Source organism: Eriocheir sinensis, chromosome 3 (genome assembly GCF_024679095.1).
Source record: "Eriocheir sinensis breed Jianghai 21 chromosome 3, ASM2467909v1, whole genome shotgun sequence".
Taxonomy (NCBI): domain Eukaryota; kingdom Metazoa; phylum Arthropoda; class Malacostraca; order Decapoda; family Varunidae; genus Eriocheir; species Eriocheir sinensis.
In genome coordinates this window covers 23095359-23113157 of record NC_066511.1, presented here as the reverse complement: position 1 = coordinate 23113157, position 17799 = coordinate 23095359, and the positions used below count along the sequence as shown (strand labels likewise).

The 17799-nt window shown below is 42.4% G+C and overlaps 1 long non-coding RNA gene across 1 annotated transcript in view; it reads left to right on the top strand.

The window, feature by feature from the left end:
* The window catches only part of LOC127006917 (uncharacterized), an 83542-nt gene that overhangs the window by 49898 nt on the left and 15845 nt on the right, over positions 1-17799 (top strand). Inside the window, exon 2 of the long non-coding RNA XR_007759907.1 lies at positions 12310-12338. This is a non-coding gene — a long non-coding RNA (uncharacterized LOC127006917). The remainder of the gene's footprint in view (positions 1-12309; positions 12339-17799) is intronic.

Here is a 17799-nt window from a genome sequence, read left to right as displayed (position 1 = left end):
TTACTGTACCAGAGGGTATAAGATGTTGAGTAGAAGGTTGGTTTAGATCGAGTCCCCTTGCTATATACGGATTAGGATTAGGAAGGGTAGGTATTGCAAGGGAAGGGAAGAGGAGGGGCAGGAAAGGGTTAGAAAGGGTAGGTGTTGCGTATCGCCTGAATAGGAAACGTAAAGTGAAAGTAATCGTCTAGTAACTTTTCCACAGCGCTGAAATCCGTCTCTTCTTAGTCGACGCAGCTCTGAAGCCTCCATGAATTCCACATAATGTATAAATGTATAAGTATGAAACGTGAGTGAATCTAAGCGTTTGGCAACTTGTGTGCAGGTAACTTTAAGGGATCACCATGACGCGCTACTTTAAGGAACACCTGAACCGCGGACAGGAAGAGCAGGTGAGATGATGATGATTACGATGATGATGATGATGATGATGATGATGATGATGAGGGTATTAAGGACAAAGCACTGAAATCGTATTAACATTCTTTTTTAACCCGTTACTGTCCCTCCCCTTCCCTTCCCTTGCAATACCTACCCTTTCTAACCCTCTCCTGTCCCTCCCCTTCCCTTCCCTTGCAATACCTACCCTTTCTAACAATTTCCTGTCCCTCCTCTTCCCTTCCCTTGCATCACCTACCCTTCCTAACCCTCTCCTGCCCCTCCCCTTCCCTTCCCTTGCAACATCTACCCTTTCTAACAATTCCCTGTCCCTCCCCTTACCTTCATTTGCCAAACCTACCCTTCTTAACTCTTTTCTTCCCCTTCCTTTCTTTCCCATCCTTTCACATCGTTATTCTCTTCCCTTCCCTCTTCCTTCTTATCTTTCACGTCTTTTTTCATTAACATTCCTGGCTCGAGGTGTTTCTCTTTCCCTCTTGCTAATTTCTTTTTACGTCTCTTTAAGCACTCCACTGACAGCTTTTCTTCCTGTTTCCACTCACGTTCTCTTTTCCTCGTCCTGGTTGTTTATTTGACTTCTCTTCAAACAACTAAGCGGACAAGATTCTTTTTTTTTTTTTCGTTTCTACTTTCTATCTTTTTTTACACTCGCCGATTGTTTTTTCTTACTTTTTTTAAGCAGGTAAAAGGACAGGTAATTGTTTTCTCGTCCACCACTTATTTTCTTCTTTTGCTAATTGTTTGTTTTGTTTCTCTTTAACGTAAGTGCATGGACAAGAGGTTGTTGTTTTTTTTCTCTTCTCTTTCCCCCTCTTATTTTTTCTTTCTCTTGCTAATTGTTTATTTTGCTTCGCTTTAAATTAATTTCACGGACGGGATTTTGTTTTGGTCCCTCCTTACTTTCTCAGTTTTTCCTCGTGGTAATGGTTTGTTTTACGACGCATTAAGTAAGTTCACGGATCGCTTTTTCTGTAGCCCCACTTACTTTCCTGCCTTCGTTTTCTATTTTCATTTAAAGATTTTATTTGATCTTCTTTTGGAAAATTTCTTCAATTTTTGGGGATAATTTCGTTTTTTTTTTCTTTTGCCTTTTTCCTGCCTTCTTGTAACCTTTCGTATGTCTTCTGTTTTCTTTTGATTTTTTTTTGTCTTGTAACTTTTCTTTTTTTCCTTTCCTGTCTATTGTAATTTTTATAATGTTTTCATTTTTTTATCATCTTTCGGAACTTTTTCTGTCTTTTCTTCAGACTATTCTCATGTCTTCTTGTTCTGTCTTTTTTGGGTATTTTTTTCGTTTCCTCTTGTAACGTTTCTAATACTTTCTGTTTCTGTCATCTTGTCGTATTTTTCCTGTTTTTTCATGAGACCTTTCTAATGTCTTCTTTTTTTTCGTCTTCCCTCCGACTTTTTCTCTGCCTTCCTATGGTGGGAGGAGAGTTTGCTGGCGTCTTTTTTTCTATCGGTTGGTCTTCTGTGCTAAATAAAATAAAGAACAATTCGATGCTACTCAACGAAAGCCAAAATAACCACTAGATTAATACGTGTTCTTGTATATATTTTTATTTCCTCATCGTAGAACAGTGCGTGTGTAAAATAAAAAAATAAAATAGTGGACGCAAATTTAACCGTCTTTGCATCCCGTATATAAAAAAAAGTTTAAAGAAGAATTTCGTCAGAGTATTTACTTAACTATTTTTATTAGAGAGAGAGAGAGAGAGAGAGAGAGAGAGAGAGAGAGAGAGAGAGAGAGAGAGACTTTTAACACCTTCCATCTCAATTCCACACCTTTCGATACCTGCTCTCTCTCTCTCTCTCTCTCTCTCTCTCTCTCACACACACACACACACACACACACACCTGGCGCCCGACACATTCCCGCGCCATTAATGAGTTAGCAGGTAGGGAGGGAGGCACTTAAGCCATGATTATTGCACGTCAGAAGGAGGGAGGAATGAACAAGGGACGGGGAGAGAACGAGGGAGGGTGAAGGAGTGAACGAACGGGAGAGAGAGAGAGAGAGAGAGAGAGAGAGAGAGAGAGAGAGGAAGGGAGCGACGGGAGAAAAAAATTGGTGCCGCAGGTGAGAGTGAAGGATAAGAAGGGGGACACTGGGGGTAAGGGAAGGAGGGCAATAAGAGAGAGGATGAAATATTAAATGAATGATGAAGGAAGGAGGGAAGGAAGGAAGGAAGGGACGATAGACATGGGTGAGGGAAGGAATGGGAGGAAACAGAGAACAGGATGCTTTGATATAGTTATGTGCGTCATCGTGGTGTAGGAAAGGCAAAGATTGAGGAACTTGTCATGATGAGAGGAAAATAAAGTGGTGAATGAAAGATAGTCAACGCGAAAAGAACGTAGTATGAGTCTTGCAAAATGAGGTGGAGGAAGAGGACGAGGAGGAGGATTGTGACGAGCGCAAGGAGGAAATTATAAAGGAGAGGAAGAGAAAAGAAAACGAAAAGGAGAAAGATACTAAAAGGAAGAAGAGGAAAGAGAACGAAGAGGAGGAAGATGTTAAGGAGGAGGAAGATTTTAAGCAGGAGGAGGCCGAAGAGGAGGAAGATGTTAAAGTAGGAGAAGGGTGAGGAGAGAGGGGGGGGGGTAGCGAACGAAAAGCCTGTTGCATATAACGAGGTTACTCACTTAGTAATGCGAACTATTCCACACGCCTTCGCTGCCTGCCCAGAGGAGGAAGAAGAGGTGTGGGAGAAAGAAGAGGAGGAGGAGGAGGAGATATTGGATGAAGAGTAGGCATAGTCGAGCTAGGATGAGGATAAGGGGGAGGAGAAGAGAGATGAGAAGGAATAAGAGGAGAATGATTAAGAGGAGGAGGAGGAAGGCAGGAAGGAAAGGATAAGATTAAGAGGGAAGCACAAATGAGGAGGTGAAAGATGAAGTTTTAACGTGATAGGAAATAGTTCATGAGAAACACTTGAATTAGGTAACACATGAAACACACACACACACACACACACACACATACACACAAACATACAAATACACACACGTAGTATTCTCTCCCCACATGGCTTAATTTCTCCCCTCTTTCGCCTTAATTCTCTCCCTTCCCTCCCCTCGCCTTCTCCTTTCTCTCCCTTCCTCACTCCTGCTTCTTCCCTTCCCTCTCTCCCTTTTCTATTTTTCAGGAGGTGCTAAGTGAGTCGCCCTAATAGGAGGGTGAGGGAAAGAGAGAAGGGAAAGAAAAGAGGGGAAGAAGGGAAGAGAGAGAGAGAGAGAGAGAGAGTATAAGGAAGAAGTAAAAAAGAGCTGGGCGAAGAGAAAAGATATACACAAACAGAAAGACAGATAGATGGAAGAGGGATAAGAAGACGACGCAGAGAGAAAGATAGACAGACAGAAAAATCAAAAGTAAAAAAAATAGGAGAAATAGATACTCGGACATAGAGGAAAGATGAAGGCAACACGTACCACGCCACTTGATGAATATTCTGGGAACGCCTCGCCATGCAGGTGGGTCCAGGAAGGGAAACAACGGCTCAGGGAAGGCGAGCAGATTGATTGGGAGGCGGAAGACAGGTGTGTGTGGGAGTGAGGGGGTGAGGGTAAGGGTGGGTACGTGTGTGGGGAGGAGTGAAAGCTATGTTTGTCAATGTCCCATGCGGAGGAAGAGTGGATCAAGGCAAGGGAAAGACGAACGAGCAGAAGTTACGAGGAGGGTGTGAGTTAACAGAGAGGTATAAAAAACTTAGTTGAACGGTATCGCTTTGCATATAGAGGAAAGCAACAGGGATGAAAGGGGTAGAGATAGCGTAAATAGATTGGTAGGCAAATGAACTCAAGTGTGGATCGACAAGTGCAATGTATAAGGGAAGGAGAGCAGGTGGTACGTATTGATTGGTTGGCACAGGTACGCTAAAGAACATGAGTGGTTATTTCAGGTAAGGATGGAAGAACACGTGGATATTATCTGGATAGGTAGAAAGACGAACTGCTAGGATGCTTATATAGATGTGTTGGAGGAGTAAGATGGTAGTGCAGGGGAATAAACTGACCAGGTGTTGAATTATTAATTAGCACAGGTAGATAAGGAGATAAGGAGTTTTTAATGATCTCAGGAAGCTTAGGAAAGTTTAAAGGGACGTTATTGTCACCAGGAGAGCGCACGCACGCACGCACTCACGCACGCGCGCGCACACACACACACACACACACACACACACACACACACACACACACACACACACACACACACCTTCCAACCCCGTTTTTAAGTCTCTCTCCCTTTCTTAAATCTATTCTTCCTTACACCCTTATTTCTCTCTGCCTCTTCTTCCCTTCTTTTATCATACCTCTAACTTTTCGCATTTACATTATTCTCTCTTTATTTAGCTCCCTTTCTAGTATATACTCTTCTTATTGTTTTCTGTTTTCCTCTCACTTTTTCTGTCAAGCACCAACACGCGATAGGTTTCTTGTGTATTTTCGCTTCCTTCATATTTTTCCCCTCCAGCACGACACGTTTCTCTCTCCCTCCCTCCCTCGGGTCGCCGCCAAGTCCCGCCTCACAGCACCGGGGTAGGACATGACTTCTGGTGGCGGAGTCTTTATATGATTTTCCCTCCCCTACCTCTCTCTGTCTCCCTGTCTCTTACATACACAGTTACACATACACACACACACACACACACACACACACACACACACACACACACACACACACACACACACACCACACACACACACAGGCTTATTCTTGGAACTGTTCCCATCAGAAAATAGATTTGTTTCCTCGCCTCCTCCCATAACCATTAGGCTCCCTCTCTCTCTTCCTCTCCTCCCTCCTTTCCCTCCTTCTCCTCCTTTCCCTGTTCCTCCCCTCCCCCATTCTCCCAGTCTTCCTCCCTCACCCGTCCCCCACCTCTCATTCTTCTTCTCATTCCTCCTCTCATTGTTCTCCCCACAAGACTTATTACGTTAGGCCTGGGACCCCGCCGCCACTCCAGTTTTTTTTTCTTTTTTTCTCGCACCTAAGCTGTTGGTGATGGAGAGCCAGGGATGAAGTATACGTGACTGGCATCGAGAATAAGGTCACTGCTGCGGATCTGTCTACTTCGCTGCGGGGAGGGGGGGAGGGGGGGAAGGGATTCGATAATGTAAATAAGACTATCATACTCGCATTTGGGGATGAGGGTACATAGTTTTCGTATGGGAGTGGAGCCTATCAGCGAATATGGGCTCAGTTATAAGTTGTGTCCCGCTCCCTCTATATCGTTTTTTTACAGTATAGGAAGCAGCTCAAGGGCAAAAGCATATGTAAACAAGAAAGTCCGCTAAAACAAAAACGTATGCTGAGAAAACAAAAAAAGCCCGCTGAGAAAACAAAAAAAGCCCGCTGAGAAAACAAAAAAAGCCCGCTGAGAAAACAAAAAAAGCCCGCTGAGAAAACAAAAAAGCTAAGAAAATAAAAAGCATCCACATAAAACAAAAAAAAAGCCCGCTATCCACCAATCTGTCTATCTATATCTATCTACCTATCTGTGTGCCTATCGATCTTTCTATCTATCTTTTCATTTAGTCTTCAGCCTAAGTATGAAAACCGTGGCGCGTTAATTAAGAACCACCAATAAATCGCCTACCGCGGCTCCACTGATAATGAGGAAAGTGAGAGAGAGAGATAGATAGAGAGAGAGAGAGAGACGTTTGTATTCATTCTCTCTCTCTCTCTCTCTCTCTCTCTCTCTCTCTCTCTCTCTCCCCTCCCCCCAACACCTCACCTAATTCCCACCAGCAATATTTCCAGTTCTCGTTTCTTTGATGTTCGCCGCACTACTAGGTATTCAGCGGTGACCTGCGTGAAAGGTAAAGTTGCAGGTGAAACATCCCACTCGCGGCAAAACGCAATATACCTGTGAGTGATGCTGTTCAGAAAGTTTCCCCCGCAAAATAGATTGACTGCAGGCGCCGCGCTGAATAATGTGCGTTGGGGTGACGCGGAGGGTGAGGGTGAGGGTGAGAGCAGGGGTGAGCGTGCTAGCGTGAGCCGTGGAGTGTGAAGTATTGATGGTGGTGGTTTGTGGTGAGTGGCGTAGGGATGGCTAGAGATACAGTTGGGTTAATTTAGTTTCAGTACATCAGGACAGTTAACGAATCTTCACCATTCAACTGTACACTCCTCCTGTCTTTCCTCTTCCACGATTGTACCTTCTCCTCTAACCCACCTCCTCGTCTTGCTATATCCCTTGATTAAAATAAAACGCGGTGTGGGTGATCGGTGTCTCCACAAGCGTGTCTGGTGTACCACTGGTGCCACGATGCTCGACTCGCTCTTTGGGTAATGGAGAATAGAACAGCTGATTCACAAGAGATGACTTTCAATAGTTAATATTTCAATACTAGTTTGCAAGATATTTTTATAGTTAATGGTTAGGTTATTACAAGAGGCAATTTTCATAATTTTAGATTTAGGATATTTAATTTACTTCAAGGCCAGTTTCGAAATCTAAGAGCATTATTTCACACATACTTCTAGAAGTTATAGATACTAGTAGCAAAAGTAGCATTTTCAAGAGCTGATCTCGAAGACCCATATTCAAAAGTTAATTTCCATGAGCACAGCGATACGTTTCCAAGAAGTAATATATAGAAGCTAATTTTGAAAAGCTTCTCGAAAAGAAAAACCCAAGACAGCTGTTTTCCAAGAAGTAACTAATTCGAAACATTTCCAAGAACATCAATCGAAATATTAAATAACAGGAATAGAACCGTGATACAGTTATTAGACTCTCAAGAAATCAGGCACACACACACACACACACACACACACACACACACACACACACACACACACACACACACACACACACACACACACACACACACACACACACACACACACACACACACACGTTTCCTCGTCCTTATTTGCAGTGATAAACGGGGATGGGGGGAGGGGGGTTAGTTTTGATGAGAAGGAAGATGAGGAACAGGAAGAGGATTAATATTCATGAAGTCAATTTGAGAACTAGACTTCAAGACCTAAAATTCAATACTCATTTCCGAACGCAATACAACAAAAAAGAAAGAAAGAAAGCACCCAACCACACTCAAAAGGTCATACTCTTAAACATTTAGACACCCAACCACACACATTTGACAGGGCTTTTCTAGGAGGTGCGGGTCTTTCCATGGGTAGTTTTATGACCCTGGTGGTAGTTTGTCAAAGCTCCTGTACCATGAACGTGAAAGAATACCCAAGAGAACGCGGATACCTTCTTTTTTGGCCATAAAGAAAAATTAATGTGGAAACCGGAAGCCTCTTAGAATACAGACTTAAAGACCATGAAAAACTTTACGTATTAGGATATACAGGAAAGAGCACTCCTTGGTCCTATACAAACGACGCCAATCCCACGCACGGACACCAGACGATCAAAGCCAAGAGTCGGGACCTTAACCAACGACCGCGCCGCTTCCTCGACCAGATCTTTGCAAGGGCCGGGCGGGTGTTGAGCCGGGAAATAAGAGACAGGTGGAATGCCAAGCGTCTCGTGACCACCTGTTGGGTTAAAATGAGAGAGAGAGAGAGAGAGAGAGAGAGAGAGAGAGAGAGAGAGAGAGAGAGAGAGAGAGAGAGAGAGAGAGAGAGAGAGAGAGAGAGAGATTTCTACCTGATATAGTTTGAACGAGAATCCCTTTTTTTGCGTCTTTGTTACTTGACCTTCTCTGTGACTCCTCGGAAACGCAGCTGCTTTGTAACTTTGGTGAGGTGGTTGGTCGCTTTTACAGGAACAGATATTAACGTGTGAAGAGGATGTCTTTGCGTTGCTCTGTCAGAAATTAAATAAAAGTAAATTCACCTAAACAGCGACGCATTCTGATAATTATACAACAATGGTGAGAATGATAATAATAATAAGCAGAAGAAGAAGAAGAAGAAGAAGAAGAAGAAGAAGAAGAAGAAGAAGAAGAAGAAGAAGAAGAAGCAGAAGGAGAAGATGCACAAGAAGAAGATAAAGATGAAGATGAAGAAGAAAAAGAAGAAGAAGAAGAAGGCAAGACAATGACCAAGACCAAGAAATAAACAAAAGAGAAGGAAAGTTGTAAAGAAAATGAAATAAAGAAAGGAGACGAACAGAATAAGAGAAACAAAGGAGGAAAAAAAACACAATTATAAACACCACGCAGGGAGTGAGTGAGTGAGTGAACGACAGCTGCAACACAATCAATCTCTCTCTCTCTCTCTCTCTCTGTTATTTTTTTTTCCCAAGGCGTTGCAGGAAAGTTATAATGGAGAATAACCGGACTCTCGTGGCTTGATTCTCCCCTTCGCTGTGCTTCACCCGCGCTCTCCACCTTCGGCGCCACGCTCTCACCGCCGCCACACGAGAGAGAAGGAAGTCAAAGGGCATTCGCGTTCCTCATATTGATAGCGTTTGTTTATGATCAATCAAACCCGGTGTCGCATCCCGTAGATTTTTTTTTTTTTTTTTGCAAGATGATATTACCGATTGTCTTTTGTGTTATTTTGTTCTCTTTTTTATAGAAGTATGCAAGTGTAGAGGAAAAGGAATCCCTGCTTTTATTATACTGAAGGTGATTCTCTATGATAAGTGAAATCTGGAGGCACAACCCGTAGAGTTATGAGGGATTGCACGTTTCTGTGACCGATTGTGTTTTGTTTCGTTTTGTTTGCTTTGAAGGAAGTATTCGTATGCAAATGTATTCGGTGTGATTCGTATCTCATGAAGTAAGAATGTTTGTGTTTTTTTTTTTTTCAAAGGAAAATTAATATTCTCATAAACTTGGCATTCTCTCTCTTCTCTCTCTCTCTCTCTCTCTCTCTCTCTCTCTCTCTCTCTTGATTTCTTTGTCTCTCTCTCTCTCTCTCTCTCTCTCTCTCTCTCTCTCTCTCTCTCTCTCTCTCTCTCTCTCTCTCTCTCTCTCTCTCTCTCTCTCTCTCTCTCTCTCTCTCTCTCTCTCTCTCTCTCTCTCTCTCTCTCTCTCTCTCTCTCTCTCTCTCTCTCTCTCTCTCTCTCTCTCTCTCTCTCTCTCGTCCTTGTTTACGGTGAAAGACGAGGATGAAGGGGTGGAAGGTAGCTTTGATGCGAAGGAAGAAGAGGAGGAGGAGGAGGATATGGAGGAGGAGGAGGAGGATATGGAGGAGGAGGAGGAGGAGGAGGAAAAGGAAGATGGGAGTAGTAGAAGTTTTAAGAAGGGAAAAAGTTGCAGAAAAAAATATAGCACAAAAGTTCGAGAGTGAGGGGGGAGGAGGAAAGAATGCAAGAGGAAGGGAAACAGGAGGAGGCGAAATGAAACTTATGAATATGTAGAGCAGCGCAGGTGACAATGATGAAGTAGGAGAAGGAGGAGGAGGAGGAAAGTAAGCTTGGTGATGAGTAGTAGACGACAAAAGAAAAGGGAAATGAAAAGAAAAATTGCCTCAGAAAATGTACCAAGAAAAGTAGGTAATTAGTCAAGACGAAAATCGAAAGACTTAGACGAGTATGATAAAAAGGAGAAGATGAACAAAAGGGAACGATGTGAAGTAGCTAATAAGTTAAAAGAAAAATAATCGATGGAGTTAGAAGGGTAAGAAGAAACAAGGAGAAAAAAAAGGTACGAAGGAGCTAAGAAGTAAAAAAAAAAAAAAATTGAAAGAGTTCGGGGATAAAAAGGAGAAAAAGACGAACAAAAGGGAACGAAGTGAAGTAGCTAATAAGTTAAAAGAAGAAAAATCGATGGAGTTAGAAAGGTAAAAAGAAACAAGGAGAAAAAGAAAAAAAAAGGGTACGAAGGAGCTAAAAGTAAAAAAAAAAAATTGAAAGAGTTCGGGGAGTGAGAAGAAAAAGAAATATAAATGAAAATGAAAGGTAGGAAATAAAGTTGCTAATAAGTTGACAAAAAAAAATGCAAGAGATAAGTAAGAAGTAGAAAAATTAACAGAGTAAGAGAAAGAAGAGGATAGAGGCCAAATATTGAAGAAACAGACGAAACGAAACAGCGTATGATGAAACGTTAAAGAGAAAGTTACAACATGAAAAGAAATGTTGGATGGAATTTTTGCCTCTTTGAAAAATCTAATTAGCAATGTTTTCTCTCTCCGCTCCTTCAAATATTGGTGAATATGAAAAATCCTGACACACACACACACACACACACACACACACACACACACACACACACACACACACACACACACTCACACTCACACCAAAAGCGCATATATCTATCAGTCCTTCTATCTGCTCATCCAAGCGGCCGGCCATCACCTTTTCATATTTCTCGCCTAATCAGCATGCGAGGAATGGATCAAAGTATTAAAGAATTACAGACGAGGAATAAAGTTCTTCACTGGGCAACTTTTTCTTCAACTTCTTTCCACACGCCAACCACCCTAACCCTTACCCCCTCTCCCCCTTCTCCTCCTCCTCCTCCTTCAGTGTCCCTCTTTCCTCTCCTCGAGTTGGTAGTTGGTTGACATGGCGGCAGAGGGCGTGAGTCGAGTCTTCGTTGAGGGGTACCTCGTGTTTTGTGGAAAGGTTCGTTCTCTATCTTCTTTCTTTACCCTTTTCTTTTTCTTTCCATCCATCATCTTACTCCTTTAACTCTTTCGATTTTTCATCTTGACTTATTAAATACTTGTCTTCGTACATTTTCTGAAGCCTTTTTACATTTTTCCTTTTTTTATCCTCTACTACTTATTGCCAAGATGCGTTAAGTTCTCGTTAGTGCGGACCCATTTATCCACGCAGAAAACCAAGTCCATTTTCTTCTTAGTGCCAAGAGGAAGTATAATATCTATTCTTCCTTTTTCCTTCCTTAGTGTTCCTCACCACTCATCTGCCGAGGGATCTGATGAGCTTCCGTGCTAGATCTGGGGTTCCCAATGCCCTATTACCATCAATTGAGTTCTTCTAAGTACCAAGAGGAAGTACAACATTGATGCTTCTTTCCTCCTTCCTAGTATTCGGCGCCACTCATCTCCCGAGAGTTCTAATGCGCTTCCCTGCCAGCGCATTACTCTCTGAGGGTCCTAATGCCCCTTTCACGTCCTGTATTAGTTAGTAGTCCCCACGGAGGCCTTTGTCCAGTCCCAAGGCTTAGTGGTGGTCCTGGTGGTCTAATCTAAGACGCCCACACTCAGAGGAGCAGTTGGTTGGACATAGCGTGATATTATTTTGTCCCTTTTCTTTTTCTTGTACTATGTCTTACTCTATTACTTCGTTTTTTCTCCTTTTCTCGTCTTTTCCTTTCTTTCTTCTTTCCTTTCTTCCTTTCTTTCTTTCTTTCTTCCTTTCTTTCTTCCCTCCCCCTTCCTTCGTTTCTTCCTTTCTTCGTTCATTCCTTCCTTTCTTCGTTCATTCCTTCCTTTCTCCCTTTCTATCAGTCTTCCTTCCTTTCTTTCTGCCCTCTTCTTTTTTCCAGTTTTCTCACTTATTTCCCCTCTACTTTCCATCATCAGTTCCTACACACGTGCTTTCTTTTCTTCCTTCCTCAGACATTTCTCGCCTCTTCTAATTCTCATGTCATCTTTCGTTCCTTCTTTCTCACCTCTTGTCTCTGCGTGCATTCTCTCTCTCTCTCTCTCTCTCTCTCTCTCTCTCTCTCTCTCTCTCTCTCTCTCTCTCTCTCAAACCTTAAAAGACGGACGCAGGACGAAAACTTAATTTAACCCACGGAATGAGAAATTACATGTCCCAGCGCCGGCGGGAAGGGGAGAGAGAGAGAGAGAGAGAGAGAGAGAGAGTGCATGTGTGTGTATGTGTATGTGTGTGTGTGTGTGTGTGTGTGTGTGTGTGTGTGTGTGTGTGTGTGTGTGTGTTTGACACGTCTAAGAGAAGAAAAAACAGACCTAAAGCACACGAGAGAGAGAGAGAGAGAGAGAGAGAGAGAGAGAGAGAGAGAGAGAGAGAGAGAGACTAATGTTTTCTTTTCTCTCTTCCTCAGGTGTCCTCAGGTCGTCTTCGTAGTCACAGGTAAGCAAAAGACGATCCCTAATTAACATGTGCAGCACCTGAGGGAAACGGGAAGGAAGGGGAGAGGCCGCTGGGTAAAGAGAGAAGGTGGAGAGAAAAGTGAAAGTGGATGAAGAAAAAAGGAGAGTGCATTTTTTTCCTTTCTTCATCTATTTTTTTTTCTTTAGTCGAACCTTTTATTTATTTATTTTCTCTTTATCCTCCGGTTTGTTTTCATTTCGTCTCCTGTAAAAGAAAAGAGGATGGGAACTAACATTTACGTCTCTACAAATCTCACTGTTCCAGGTTTCCAGGTTTACCGTCATTTTCCCTGTCTATTTTTTTATTTCTATATTTTCCTTTTCTCTTTCCATATTCACTCCTAATCTTTCTCCCGATTGTCTGTCGCTATTTTCTTATATGAATTAGTAATATATTCCCTTACCCTTCCCTTCTTCCTTCCCTCCTTCCTCTCCACCTGCCTTCTTCCCCTTCTTGTTTTCTTCTATCTCCATTCTTTCCCTTCCCTCCCTCTCTCCCTCCCTTCTCTCTGCCTCCCTTCTTCCCCTTCTTGTTTCCTTCTCTCTCCATCCTTACCCTTCCCTCCCTCCCTCCCTCCCTCCCTCCTCTCTGCCTGCCTTGTTCCCCTTCTTGTTTCCTTCTATCTCCATCCTTACTCTTCTCTCCCTCCTTCCCTCCCTGCCCACCTTGTTCCTCTTCTTGTTTCCTTCTATCTCCATCCTTACCCTTCCCTCCTTCCCTCCCTCCCTCCTCTCTGCCTGCCTTGTTCCTATTCTTGTTTTCCTTCTATCTCCGTTTTCTCCTCCCTCTAACTCCATTCCCTATCTGCCTTGTTTGTTTCCTTTCATCCTACCGCCGCGTCTTCCAAACTCGATCAGATCCCCATTTCTTTTTTTTTCTCCCCCTTGGGTCAGATTTTTGTCCCTTTCCTTCTCCCTATTTTTCCTCTCCCTCGTGTGCATCGGGAAATGACATTATAGATTTTTCGCCTCCCCCTGCCTGTTTCCGTCTCTGTCTCTCCCACAATGTTTTTTTTTTCATTTTTGTTCTTTTCTTTTACATGCATCTCTTATCAATTCCATTCCATTATTGATTTTCTTTTATGCTTTTTTGTTTGCCGCCCTCGAAGCTGTTTGTCTGTCTGTGTCTGTCTGTCTCTGTCTCTCTCTCTCTCTCTGAATTAATCTCTTCCTCCAACGCCTTATAATTTTCTCTTTGTGTTATGTCTTCTTTTTACCGTCTCCTCTCTTCCTTCTTTCTCCTATTTCTATTTTCTTTACACATTAATTTAAGTTCCTTCACCTCTTTTAGTAACACTCTCTCTCTCTCTCTCTCTCTCTCTCTCTCTCTCTCTCTCTCTCTCTCTCTCTCTCTCTCTCTCTCTCTCTCTCTCTCTCTCTCTCTCTCTCTCTCTCTCTCTCTCTCTCTCTCTCTCTCTCTCTCTCTCTCTCTCTCTCTCTCTCTCTCTCAGCACCCTTCCTTCACCCCCTTGCCCCCCCCCTCACTCCCCCTCGGCGACCCTTTTACCTCCTTCGCCTGCACTCCCGTAATGGCCTGTCGCTGCACCTTGCCTTGGCGACCACAGGCTTGCCAACACGCCGTCCGCGCTTCCAGATTTAGTGTTCGTAATAGCGTAAAATCCATACTGCTGGGGGCCCGCCGCTGCATATTGGTAATGGACGAGCCGGGCCGGACGAGGAGCAGGAGGAGGAGGAGGATGACGAGGAGGAGGAGGAGGATGAAGAGGAGGACGAGGAGGAGGAGGAGCAGGGGTAAAGATTTGGTATATAGCCAGGAAGGGAGAAGTTGGGGGGAGGTGGTACAGGATGAGGAGGAGAGGGAGAAAAAGGAATATAGGTTAAGCGAAGAGAGGAGTAAGGAGGAGAAAGGATAAAGATTTGGTAGGAAAGAAGGGAAAAAGGACGAGGAGAGAAGGAAAGGGGAAGCCGAGGGGAGAGGTGCTGAAGGATAATATTCGCTAAAGGAAGAGAGGAGTAAGGAGGAGGAGGAGTACGAAGAGGGAAAAAAGGATAAAGAGCTTGCAGGAAGGAAGGGAGTTGGAGTAAAATAGCGAGGAGAGAAGTTAAGTTAAGGGAGGAGGAAGAGGAGGAATAGGAGGTGGTGAAATATAAGCTAGGGAGAAATGAAGCAAAGTAAGACAAAGGAATAAAAACAGGTAATGAATGACTGCAAGAAAGAGAACAAGCAGGTAAATTAAAAAGATTATTAATGACGGTAAAAAAAAATATATAAAATGAAGTGGTTCGTGACCCAAAAATAACAGAAAAAGGAGATGGAAAACGGAAAAAAACCTATTAATGACGGTAAAAAAAATATATTTAGTGAAGTGGTTCTTGACCCTAAAATATCAGAAAAAGTAGATGGAAAACGGAAAAAAAAATCCCAATCCCTTGAAAAAAGACGAAATGCGGAGTTACAATACGGAGATAAAAAAAAAAAAAAGAGTGCAAAACGCGACAGCAGACGACTGGAACAAAAATAAAATCGCATGTTATTTAAAGCTGAAAATAATGTATGAATCAGGAACAAAAAATGACGGGGAGAGCATTGAGGATATCCGTGAATAGACTTGGTGGCTCACTGGACAAAAAAAAAAAAAAAAAAAAAAAAAAAAACTGCATTGATACTGAAAAGAAAAGAAAAAAATGATGGAGGAATGTCGGAAAAAGAATGCGCAGATAATGGAACGCTTTGTGTGTGTGTGTGTGTGTGTGTGTGTGTGTGTGTGTGTGTGTGTGTGTCGGTATAGGGAAGGTTTATGTATGTATGTGCGCATGTAGAGAGAGAGAGAGAGAGAGAGAGAGAGAGAGAGAGAGAGACCTAGACAATAATGGATAGGGAACAAGGAGACGAAGGAGGAGGGAGAGGAAATGTGCTTAATGAGAAAGGAGATGAGCTCTCTCTCTCTCTCTCTCTCTCTCTCTCTCTCTCTCTCTCTCTCTCTCTCTCTCTCTCTCTCTCTCTCTCTCTCTCTCGTTCGCTGGCTCTCTTTTTAGTATTCTCAGTGCCAGTGAGGCAGGTAACTCTATTGCACGTTAACTGAACTCTTAAATTGTTGTGCGCGTTCTATCCTTTTATTCTCCTATTTTTCGCCATCCTCCTCATCCTTTTTTTTTTTTTTTTTACAGCAGAGGAGACAGTGCAAGGGCGAAGAAAAAAGAAAACAATATGAAAAAAAAAAGCCCGCTACTTGTTTCTCTTTCTTCGTTGTCATCATCCTTCTTCTTCTCTTTCTTCGTCCTTCTCATCCTTGTTCTCTTTCTTCGTCCTCGTCCTCACCTGATATTTTTTTCATGCTCCTCGTCATCTTTTCTTCTCATATTTCTTCATCTTTCTTCACATTCAACAGTTTATCGTCCTCCTCGTCCTCTTTTTTCTCATATTTCTTCATCTTTCTTCACATTTAATAGCTTCTCGTCCTCCTCGTCCTCTTTTTTCTCATATTTCTTCATCTTTCTTCACATTCAACAGTTTCTCGTCCTCCTCGTCCTCTTTTCTTCTCATATTTCTTCATCTTTCTTCACATTTAATAGTTTCTCGTCCTCCTTTTTCTCCTATTTTTTCGTTCTTCTCCACATTCAGTATTTTTTCTTTCTCCTTTTCCTCCTTTTTCTCCTATTTCTTCGTCTTTCTTCATATTCAATAGTTTTTCTTCCTCCTCGTCCTCCTTTTTCTACTATTTCTTTGTCTTTCTCCACATTCAATAGTTTTTCTTCCTCCTCGTCTCGCTTATTCTCCTATTTCTTCGTCTATCTCCATAATCAATAGTTTTCCGTTCTCCTCGTCTCCCTTTTTCTCCTTTTTTTTCGTCTTTCTCCATAATCAATAGTTTTTCGTCCTCCTCGTCTCCATTTTCTCCTATTTCTTCGTCATTTTCGTCGCTTAATATTTTTTCATTCCCCTCCTCGTCCTCCTCTTTTTTCATCCTACTTCCCTATTCTGCTCGTTATTTCCCGCCTTATCTTCCTCATTCTCCTCTTTATTTGGCTTTCTGCGTATTCGTCATCTTATTTTTTTCCTTTTTCATTATCCTCGTGTTCTCCGTGGTCCTGGTTGTTCGGCTCCTCCTCCTCTTTCTCCTCCTCCTCTTTCCTCTCTCTTCGCCATCAACTATTCTTAAACAAACTTAATATCCTATGTCATCTCCGCTACCTTCTGACTTTTTTTTATCTTTTTCGCCTTATTTTCCGTCCCAGTTATTTTTTTGTATATCTTCATTCTCCTCCTCCTCCTCACTCACCACCGCTACTAATCCTCCTGCACCACCACCACCCAACCACAACCACCACTACCACAACCACTACCACAACCACCATCACTATTACCGTCACTTCGTTCATCATCACAACTTTATCAAACTTCCTCCCCGTGCAAAGTCCTCATTAACATCATCATCACACTATCATTAGGACACGCTTTCAGTACAATTAGAATGAGCGGGCACACACACACACACACACACACACACACACACACGCCTGCAAGCACACACACATAGGAGATAAAGGATGGCTCGCACGCTCCTGTCTTCTTCACACGCCGCTAACTCTGTCCTGCCGCCAACCGCAAGTGTAAAAAAAAAACAGATAATTGGATCGGAACTGAGCGGGACAGAGAGGAAATTCTACCAAGCTCGTAATTCACACCCATGTAGGCTTGTCCTCTGCTCTCCGTAGGCTTCATGTGATGATTTTCTAGCTGTGAATAGTTGTAGAACTGTATTTTTTTAATCTATTGTTCTTCCTCTTCTTCGTGACCATTAAAACAGTTGACATCTGGCATTTGTAAAGGAATAGGAAATAGGGTTTTTTTTCCGGCACCTTGTAGTAGTAGTAGTAGTAGTAGTAGGAGGAGGAGTAGTAGTGGTAGTAGTAGTTGTTGTTGTTGTTGTTGTTGTTGTAGTAGTAGTAGTAGTAGTAGCAGTCGTAGTAGTAGTAGTAGTAGTAGTAGTAGTAGTGTCAACAGCGGCACAAAACTCATCTCCGTATCGGTTCAACAACAGACTAATTAGCTTCGTCAAATCTATTGTTGAGTCTCGAATACGTAATGAAAGGGAAAAGTCGAATTACCTGACTTGTTTTCCATTCTTTCTCTTCCATTTTAATTAGTACATTTGGAGGTCTGTTTTCTCTATGTATGTATGTATGTATGTATGTATGTTGCTATCCATCTCGGTATCTTTCAATATAAGCTTCATTATTTCTTTCTTTTTGTCCTGTTTCTTAATTTCATATATCTATTTATGTTATTTTTAATCTGCTTTCCTTCCTTGTTGCTCTATTCTTAGCCCCTCTTCGCTTTTTTATCTCTTTTTTTTCTTTGTTCGAGCTGTTTCGTCTCTTTTTTTATTTATTTCATAATATTATCTCTGTTTTTTTCCGTTTTTTCTTATCTGCTTTTTTTTCTTTTCTTCACCTCTTCTCTGCTCTCCTTCTCTCCC